Raw genomic sequence first — 10,692 nt, 5'->3', positions numbered from 1 at the left:
TCTTCTCCTCCTCTTCTGTCTCCAGACCATAGAGACAAAACGTCTCAGTGTTCAGATGAAACCTCAAGTGTCTTTTTCACTTTGCTCCATTCTCAGAGCAGAGACACAAATCTGCTCTCACCGTCTGTCTGAGTGTCTGAGCTTCACTCTTCCTCCTCTCTTTACAGCTGAGAGGCTTTCTGCTCCTCTTCACTATCTCACCATCTGAACTCCTGGTCCACCTGTGATTCCTTCATCCATCAGCCCTCACTCTCTCTCTCTCTCTCTCTCTCTCTCTCTCTCTCTCTCCCTCTCCCTCTCCCTCTCCCTCTCCCTCTCCCTCTCCCTCTCCCTCTCCCTCTCTCTCTCTCTCTCCCTCTCCCTCTCCCTCTCCCTCTCCCTCTCCCTCTCCCTCTCCCTCTCTCTCTCTCTGCTCTCACAGACCTTCATTTCTCAGGTCTAATGTGTTTCTGGGCCTAAGAACATCCTCTGAGCTCTTCAGGAGGATAATAGTTGTAAAATTGTCCTAAAAGCTCTCTGTGCAGCTCCGACCCTCAGGTGGCTGAGATGGAGTTTGAATGTGGTCATGATGTGTGTGTGTGTGTGTGTGTGTGTGTGTTAGGCTTTGTGCTCTGAGTGCTTTATAGATTTGTTTATTACAGCTGAATCCTCTACATTATCACGGTAAAGTGGATCTGTCCTCCCAGATGTTTGACAGAATGAGATACAAACACAAACAGGCTGTAAATCAGGAGGAACAGATGTGACGGCCCGATTAGCTGGAGCTCCACTTTCCTCCTGTGAGTGACAGTTAGCAGAGAGCAAAGTAAGGACTCCACACACACACACACACACACACACACACACTGAGGAGAGTTTACTCACACACAGGAGTAAAACACAGCAATCTACAGAAGTGTCAGTAGTTTGTGAGTAATGTTGCTGAGGTTTAGATTCTGTGATCAGAGCCCATGGAGTGTGTGAGACAGGTTGGGAGGGACAGAGCAGAGATGAAGGTGAAGACATCTGGACTGTTAGAGCGCTGACGTCCCTCTGCTTGGAGCTCAGGAAGAAGCAGGAGCAGCTGATTGGTCACTTCCACATTGAGCTGTTAAGTTTCTACTCCATATGAATCCAATATCCTGCTGCTGATGATGTCATTCTTCACCCGACCTTGATGATGTTTCCACATCTGGATCGTCCACAAACACAAGCAGCTGTAAAGGAAACGTGGAGAGATAAACAATAGAACTCTGATTTGGCTTTATTTAAAGTCTGCTACAGTGCACACACACACACACACACACACTCACACGCACGCACACACACACACACACACACACACTCATAACAGCAGTGCTGACACAGCAGAGGTGTGGGTCAGACCAGGCGTCCTTTGTACCTCTGCAACAATATCCAACCCTATTCATTACTTAGTTTATAATGTGTGTGTGTGTGTGTGTGTGTGTGTGTGTGTGTGTGTGTGTGTGTGTGTGTGCGTGTGTGTGTTGTAAGTTGCTTTAATAAGAGGGAAGAGGAGGAAGAAGTCATGTTGCAACCCTGAATGTAATCACATCCCAGAAACAGAAACAAGGCAACCTAATGACTAATTTACATCTGAGAAGAAGAAATAAGCTCTGTGTGTGTGTGTGTGCGTGCGCGTGTGTGTGTGTGTGTGTGTGTGTGTGTGCGTGCGCGTGTGTGTGTGTGTGTGTGTGTGTGTGTGTGTGTGTGTGTGTGTGTGTGTGTGTGTGTGTGTGTGTGTGAAATATCTCATGTTTTGATGATTGACAGGTCATTTTTGTTTCCATTGTTTTATTTCATTTAGTTTCAGCTTTTAAAAAGAAAGTGAAGAAAGTAAAAAGCCCAAAGGTCACAAACACACACCAGGATGAATAAACACAATCAAACACATGAACACACTCACACAACATCAATACAATAATAAATACAATAAATCAAAATCACTGTTAACCCAAACGGAAAAACTGTTTCCACCTTTTTACAGAGAAAAATCAGGTTTTGCTTGAATAACAACAACCTGAGATTTAATATCTAAGAGGGAAATAAAATACGTTTAACTCTGGGAAGAAAAGTTTAATTTACATGGAAGTTCAAAGTTCACTTTCTTCATTCAGTTCATGTGTTCAACCTGGAATCGTCTCAACTTTCACTGTAAAATAAGTATCCAATCATCTAGTTTGTTCTGCCCATGCAAACATTCAGATTCAGAGTTGTGACTCACAGAAACAAACACAGAGAAACACGCAGCACTCTGATATCCATAGAAACAAACAGGTCGTCATGTGAATCCGTTCAGGCTCTTTGGCACAGACGGAACCTTTGCAGCTCTTTCTCTGCCTTGGCTGCCAGCAGCAGCAGCAGCATGTCACTGACTGACAGCCATTTGTGTAATGGGCTCTGGAGGTCTTTGAGGGGCTGGGATCCAAAGCCAAGTCCCCCTGAGGGAAACAGAGGTATCAGTGGACGCTCTGTCCGTCTGTCCTCCTGCAGGAAACCTTTCAGGGGACGCTGGACACAAATGACAGGAGCGGATTGCTGATGCGTTCACTTTGCTGTAGGATGTCTCCTCTCAGAGCGGCGGTGAGGAAGAGGAGCAGATAAATTAACTCCTTCTCTGTGTCAAAGCACTTTTCTGCACATTGCTTTGCAACAAGCAGCCGTTTTCCTCGGTGACAGTCAAACTCCCTGTGGACGTGCAGTTAGCTGCCCTGCTCTCCGGGTGAGCCTGACCTCCTTCATGTCATCAGGCACGTCAGCAGCTGAAGCTCTCCGTCATTAGATGAGTTGATACATTTATGGTTTTAAACACAGATCCTTTGTTGTCTCTTCTCTCCTGGGACGACGAGCATCCCTCCTTCATGTTGACTGATGTTTGGGTCCTGAAGCTCAAAGGGATCAATGTGAGTGTGTATGGAGGAAGGGCAACAAAGATGCAATAAAAGCAACTTGTTCCCAGTAAAAACACTAAATCATAGCAGTTTAGAGGAACATATTTCTCCCTCATCGTTGTGAAGCCTCTTGTCTTTCTTTTTACTGTAGTTTTGTTCATCAGTCACTGCTTGGTCGCTTTTTGTCTCCATTTTCCTCTTTTTTTCCCTTTTAATGTAAAATTCATTGGAAATGGTGACACACTAAAATCTGAAACACCAATCTGTTACTTATTTAAATCTCTTTTTGTTTATCTGTGAACATTACGGCGACTTTGGCTTTGCCAGAAAGTGAAAATCAATCAATCAATGCTTCAGTCACCAAAACCAAACCGACCCATAAGCAAACACAGAGACTTTGGCCCGGCCTGCAGAGGCTCCACATGGAGGCGTGAGCTGCCATTAGTAGATCAGAGCCCAGATGGAGAGGAACCGAGCTCAAAGTCCATCACCGAGCCCGGAGGATACCCTTCTCCGCTGTCTGTCTGCAGGAGTCTCACTTTGGCTCGCACAGCAGAATGAGTTTCAAAGTTCATTCCAGTCAAACCAAACTAAGACCGGATTCAGGATTTGGCGGCGCTGCAAAGCTCAACAAATCCCATCATGGGCTCGGGCTGGTTTCTGTGACATTCTCATGACAAAGCGACGGACACAGGAGCAGATGGAGGCTGAGGGAGTGACACTGCCTCGGTGTCTGTCTGCTCATATGAACATCTAGAATCTCAGAAGTTGGATCAAAGTAGCATTCAGGTTTCTTTGCTCTCATGAGTTGCAGTCACTTCTCATCCGTGGCCCTGATGGTGGCGCTGTAGAGGAGTGCCTGTCTGGTTCAGATCCTGGCCTCAGCTCTGTTCCTCCCTGTGGTCCTCCCCCTGGTTTGGCTCAGTGCTCATGCATCCAGAACCTGAACCTCCAGACTCGGTGCTCCTCCTCGTCACTTCCTGCTGCTGTCCCTCTCTTTGCCTCCATGACAGACTGAAGCCCCTGCTCCTCCTCAGCTTTGTGTAAGAACACGCAGCAGAACTCTGTGTCTCTTTGCTTCACACTCAGAAGGACAACATGAGCTCTGCAGGGAAATCTGCCTTGTGCTTTAGCAGGCAGCTACAAATTAGAAGCAAAGCAGCCAGGAGGGAGCGGTGTTTGACTGCAGGAGCCACCAGAGACGAGGAGCAAGTCTGCCGAGTGGCTGCAACCCAAGGATTCTGTGTTTGTTTAGAGTGTCATGTTAATGATCCTGGTCCTGATCCTGATCCTGATCCTGGTCCTGGTCCTGGTCCTGGTCCTGGTCCTGGACCTGGTCCTGGTCCTGGTCCTGGTCCTGGTCCTGGTCCTGATCTGTCCCACATCCTGGGACAAAGACGCTTTGTTAAATAAACTCATAATGGCTCAACTGACCGAACTGAGCCCAGGCTGATTCCTGCAGACCCCCGACGATCAGTCGTACCTGGGGCCGCTCTTTTCCATGGAAACTGTCCTCATTATAAAGAGGAGAGAGGTGGAGGTGGATAAGAGAGGGACAGTGTGTGTGTGTGTGTGTGTGTGTGTGTGCGTGTGTGTGTGCGTGTGCGTGTGCGTGTGCGTGTGCGTGTGCGTGTGCGTGTGCGTTTGCGTGTGCGTGTGTGTGTGTGTGTGTGGGAAGATGAAAGAGAGAAACTAACAATGTGTTCTCATGTAATTGGCGTATAAACACAGAGAGCGACATCATTCAGTGAACAGAACGCTTCTTTATTTTGTGTTTATTGAGTAAGAGTTTGAAACCTACAATTACTTTGTTATTGTGGGAGAGACAAAATAAAAAAGGCGATTGTTTGACTTCTGCGTCTGTTTACTAAACCTTCAAGTGAACGATGTTGCTCTGTAAACACAGAGGAACGACAAGAAAGTGAGTGAGCAGCATCACTTCTGCTGCTCTCTGTGGTTTCCAGTAAAATGAGCTCAGGCAGCCTCATGTGAGGGGTGAAGGAAGAGGGGTGAGGGGTGAGGGTGAAGGAAGAGGGGTGAAGGGTGAGGGGTGAAGGAAGAGGGGTGAGGGGTGAGGGTGAGGGGCGAAGGGTGAAGGAAGAGGGGTGAAGGGTGAGGGGTGAAGGAAGAGGGGTGAAGGGTGAGGGGTGAAGGAAGAGGGGTGAGGGGTGAGGGTGAGGGGTGAAGGGTGAGGGGTGAAGGGTGAGGGGTGAAGGGTGAAGGGTGAGGGGTGAAGGGTGAGGGGTGAGGGTGAGAGGTGAAGGGTGAGGGTGAAGGGTGAAGGGTGAAGGGTGAAGGGTGAGGGGTGAGGGTGAGGGGTGAAGGGTGAAGGGTGAAGGGTGAAGGGTGAGGGGTGAGGGTGAAGGGTGAGGGTGAGGGTGAGGGGTGAAGGAAGAGGGGTGAGGGGTGAGGGGTGAAGGGTGAGGGGTGAGGGGTGAGGGTGAGGGTGAGGGTGAAGGGTGAGGGGTGAGGGGTGAGGGTGAGGGTGAGGGTGAGGGTGAGGGTGAGGGTGAGGGTGAGGGTGAGGGGTGAAGGGTGAGGGTGAGGGTGAGGGTGAGGGTGAGGGGTGAAGGGTGAGGGGTGAGGGGTGAAGGGTGAAGGGTGAAGGGTGAGGGGTGAGGGGTGAAGGGTGAGGGGTGAAGGGTGAGGGGTGAAGGGTGAAGGGTGAAGGGTGAGGGTGAGGGGTGAGGGGTGAGTGGTGAGGGTGAGAGTGAAGGGTGAGGGGTGAGGATGAGGGGTGGGGGGGGAGGGGTGAGGGGTGAAGGGTTAAGGGTCACCCTGACACGTGTGCAGAGGAGTCCTGGTGCTCCTCTCCTCAGAGGCCTCCTCTTTCATGCAGATCTGCAGGTGTCTTTGCTGTGCAGCTCCACTGGCTGTTATCTGTGTTTGTGATGAGAGCGTATTAGTGAGGAGACACACAGGAGGAGGGAGAGAGGAAGAGTGGCATCACCTCCTCCTCCTCCTCCTCTCTTCTCTTCTGGACCTGGCAGCTTCTTCTGAGCAGGTGGCTTGATTTGTTACTTCTTAAGTGGTTTTCTCAGCTGCTCCTTGTCGCTCGTCCTTCCTCCTGAGGTGTAACCAGATACACACAGTCTGCTCTGCACTTCCTCTCTGACACACAAACACACAAACACACAAAGACCCACACGTTTGGTGCTGGGTGGTGGTGGACCTCTGAACATCAGAGATGACTGCAGATGACTCCACCACCCTGACTCTGGGGCTGCTGTGACTCTGGGGCTGCTGTGACTCTGGGGCTGCTGTGACTCTGTGGCTGCTGTGACTCTGGGGCTGCTGTGACTCTGGGGCTGCTGTGACTCTGGGGCTGCTGTGACTCTGGGGCTGCTGTGACTCTGGGGCTGCTGTGACTCTGTGCATCAACATGCCTGCTGGTTATCTGGACGCTGTGTTGCTCTGTGGGCCTTTAAACCGTTTATGTTCCTCTCTAAAAGAACAAACTATACAATTCACTTAACATGCAATAATAAAAGTAAAAGTAAAAGTTCATCCTTTGGGCCTCGTGTTCTGCAATCTGTTGCATCAGTCGTAATGCGTCAGGGAAACGGCTCTCTGACAGCCGAGCGTCTCCATGGATCAGAACGTCACCGTCTCTACCTGTAAACCTTCTCCTGTTCTCTGGTTCTTCTGTGGAGTCGTGACGCCGTGTGGTCCAGTTTCAGACCAAACAATCCTGGTGGTGTTGCCATGGCACTTACAGCTGTTCTGGCTGTTATCAGAGTTAAGGTCACAGCATGCAGACGTCCTCCTCCTCCCATCCACACGTCTGTCCTCTAAAACATAAACAACTCCAATGTGTCACTCAAAGGCAAATGTTTACCTTGGAGACCCTGAATGCATCTTGAGCTTTGTCTGAAGCATTTAGGGACATTTAACCCTTTCATTCGCTCAGTCTGCTCACGCCTGAAGAGCAGGAACATGAGATCATGATGAGAGTCTCCAACTGGCTCCCAATGGCTCAGAGACCGTTAGATTTTTAAACAATACAGTGGAGTGAAAGTGTGTTTGGATTCTGTATCTGTGTTCAGTGACGTTCAGGTGTTTATTCTCCTCCTCATGTGAAGGAATTTCACTCATTTGTTGCTGTGAACGCTGCAGAAATGACTCCTGGGGATAAATACATCAGTCAGTCCCAGGTCTGTGCACACACACACACACACACACACACACACACACACACACACACACAGAGACACACAAGCCAGTATGTTTAAATCTGGCAGAATGGTTTTCTGCTCTAAATGTACAAAACGTTCACTAAACTCCAGCTCACAGTGGGATTTATTTAAATCTGTAAATGTGATTCTGAATGAGCAAAACAAGGAAGTAATGGCATCAAAATGTGTGTGTAGATTGTTGTGATTTGGTTTGTGCGCTTGTTAAATGGAGTCATAAGCGTTTGTTGCCTGTTAGCACTCTGCTGTGTTTCCTTCCTCTCTGCTGAAGGTTTGGTTTCCTCTGACCTCCAGAGGAATCACAGCTTTCAGAACCTGGATTCTGGTGAGTCAGGACGCCTGTGAGTGTCACAGAGTGTGTGTGACGCTTCTGTGATGCTCCTGTGGCTCAGTGGCTGCAGTCTTGAGACTCTGCGTCAGGTCACACACACCCGGGCTGACGTGCTACTGAAGGAGCAGGATTGTGGTGCAGGACATCCAAATACATTTCATATCAGCTTTAAAGCCACAACAAACATTTTATGAGCCTACAAAGCCTCAGTCTGCACACACACACACACACACACACACACACACACACACACACACACACACACAAGTCATTCATTACAGCCTGGGCCAATAAGGCTCTATGTGAATTAATGAGGTAGCCACGTTCTCTTTCTCTGCACACACACACACACACACACACACGCGCACACACACACACACACACACACACACACACACACACACACACACACAGCTGGCTGCGTAATGTGCCAGATGCTATTGGCTGAGCCCACAGTGGGCTGAATAGGAATGTTACCCAGCTTAGCTCCATGGCATTAACATAATTGATGGCACCCGTCCTCTCCAAAACTATATTTGAACACTGAGTTTTTCTGGGAGTCCAGCCACACACACACACACACACACACACACTGAGTGAACGCTGTCCCATTTCTTCTTGAGACCCCATGTGAGGCTAAATCACATTCAGTGTCGATCAAACTCATGATGTTTGTGCACAGAAAGTAACAAAGTGAGGCTCATGTGGAGATCCAGAGCTCCAGAGCTCCAGAATCAACAAACAGGCTAACTGTTGTATTTAGCACCGAGCTGACTGATCTGTCACCACTTCACATCCGTCCTCTGCATCTCGTCTACGTATTAAAGGGACGAAGTGATGACAGGGGAGAGTGAATGTGAGCAGAGACGTGGCGGGGTCACCAATGTGAGGTCAGCGTGATGACCTCGTCCACTCAGACCTCATTTACATCACCAGGAGGCTTTTGGATGGGAGGTGTGAATGCAGGTCGTGACCCCACATGAGGCTGAAAAGCTCCTTCACAAAAACAGAGAGCTAACATCAGAACAAAATGAAATGGTGACAGACGGTGACATCACTCAAACCTTAATACACCAGAAGAAAACACAAGTCACTGTGTAGGAGCCATTTTGCCATTTATCATAAGTTGTTCTAATCATTGTCTTTATTTCCATGTTCTGAGAATTTGTGCCCTCTACAGGTCAAAAGGCCATTAAATAGGAGAGTGACCAGTAGGAGGCGTGGCCGACTGGGAGCACACGGCTTTTGACCTTGCTGGCTTGCTGTAGGCAGAGGATAGACTTAGGAACCTGCTCCTGATTGTAATTCAAGTTTCAGCCTTTATTGATCTTAGTTATATATGCAAACCCTGTAGGACCTACTTATGAATAAACCAACATTATTATTTGAACGTTGCCTGGACCTCTTTGGATTTCCTTTCTCGCAATTCAACAAGCGTCTAAGAACCCCCAGTCACCACCAACAAGTGGCCAACAAAGGGACAGCCTTTTTGGTATAAACGGTCACTACACACTGGAAACGCAACTGATATGTAGCAGAATGGAAATAGGACTTTAAAATGTGATCAAAGTGTCGTCTGCTGGTGTAAATGAAGTCTTCAGCTCTGCACAGAAAGTCTCCAGATAAGAAGCATCATCTCTGCTTTGAGCTCATTTACTCACAGACAGACTCCAGCAGCTAATCGTCTCTTTCTGTGGCTCATTAATCTGACATGTTTCCCACATTAAGATCACAGCAGCGGCCAATAAATAAAGGGAAAGGAACCAATATTGGATTAAAACGCAGGACAGTTTGATGGCAATCGGAGCTTTAATCTGAGATCAACCAGCTGCAGCCTCAGAAAATAAGTGTTTGTTTGTTTGTTTGTTTGTTTGTTTGTTTGTTGTTTTGTTGTTGGAGACGAGTGAGAGGAAGCAAAGAAACACAGAACAAGTGATCTCACACACACACATGATCTTTGTCTGTTGCTTCTTCTTCTGTCTCTATGTTCTCTCATCCCTCACCTTGTTACCACGGTAACTGACATTCATTCACTCTGTCATGGATGCACTGCTCTTCTCATTAATCTTTACTGCATGTTTCTGTGTGTGTGTGTGTGTGTGTGTGTGTGTGTGTGTGTGTAGGAAAGGTTTGTTGTTTCTCTGCAAACAAGGAGAGAAACAAGAAGAAGAAGACATAACAGAGAACACACACACACACACACACACACACACTACTACCTAATGCTACCTAATGCTACATAAGTAGAGTAATATCATACAGCATACAAAGTAAAGCAGGGAAGTCCCTCCTCTGCACACAAACACACAGACACACACACACACACACACACACACACACACACACCCACACACACACACCTGACTTCATTATCTGTGCTCTGCGATCAGAATGTCAGCAGCAGCAGCAACCATGGTAACAAGTGGAGCGATGGAGGCTGCAGAGATTCACAGCCACTTCACACCAACGCATCATTAATGTCATTTAACTCGCCCCTCTGTCACTCTCTCTCTCTCTCTCTCTCTCTCTCTCTCTGTCTCTCTCTCTCTCTCTCTCTCTTTCTGCACCCCTCCCCCCTTTCCCTCTCTCTCTCCATTCCCCCTCTTTTCTTCTCCCTCTCTTCCCATCTGTGTCATGTCACTGGAGTCACGTTTCATCTCAGGCTTGTTTCTGTTCCTGGTCTCTGTGTGTGTGTGTGTGTGTGTGTGTGTGTGTGTGTGTGTGTGTGTGTGTGTGTGTGTGTGTGTGTGTGTGTGTGTGTGTGTGCACCAAGCTTGTCTTGCTACCTCATGCAATCTGTATTGGCTTCATTGTGAACTCTCTCTCTCTCTCTCTCTCTCTCTCTCTCTCTCTCTCTCTCTCTCTCTCTCTCTCATGTAGCAGCAGCACCATAGATGGATTCCTATCTGACCTTTGCTCCTGGTGCAGTGTCACATTACAGCTGTAGGATGTTGCAGTGTTGCAGTGCCACATTTATATTTACATACATGTGGGAGACACTGAGTCATGTGATCATGTAGGTCAGTTACTCAGATTAACAATACTTTGATTTGTCACTTTGAAACGTCAGGGTTACATTAATGTGTATAAATAAACTGATACATTTCCTTTATCACAGATAATCAAAGTTTGCAATGTCACTTGATGTTGTGTCTATGTAGAAATGTGATTCTGTTCATTATGGCTACATAATGATTTCCGACGAGGATGGGATTCGAACCCACGCGTGCAGAGCACAATGGATTAGCAGTCCATCGCCTTAACCACTCGGCCACCT

At 48.0% G+C, this 10,692-nt stretch overlaps 1 non-coding gene across 1 annotated transcript in view; it reads right to left on the bottom strand.

Annotated features, from left to right (window-relative positions):
* Positions 1 to 10,614: 10,614 nt before the first annotated feature.
* Positions 10,615 to 10,692, bottom strand: part of trnas-gcu (transfer RNA serine (anticodon GCU)) — an 82-nt gene continuing 4 nt past the window's right edge. The window contains exon 1 of the tRNA in view: positions 10,615 to 10,692. This exon is cut by the window's right edge and continues 4 nt beyond it. This is a non-coding gene — a tRNA (tRNA-Ser).

Source organism: Genypterus blacodes, unplaced genomic scaffold, assembly GCF_046128005.1.
Source record: "Genypterus blacodes isolate CSIRO-AG114 ecotype Tasmania unplaced genomic scaffold, CSIRO-AGI_Gbla_v1 ptg000361l_1, whole genome shotgun sequence".
Taxonomy (NCBI): Eukaryota; Metazoa; Chordata; class Actinopteri; order Ophidiiformes; family Ophidiidae; genus Genypterus; species Genypterus blacodes.
This window is presented reverse-complemented; position numbering and strand designations above follow the sequence as displayed.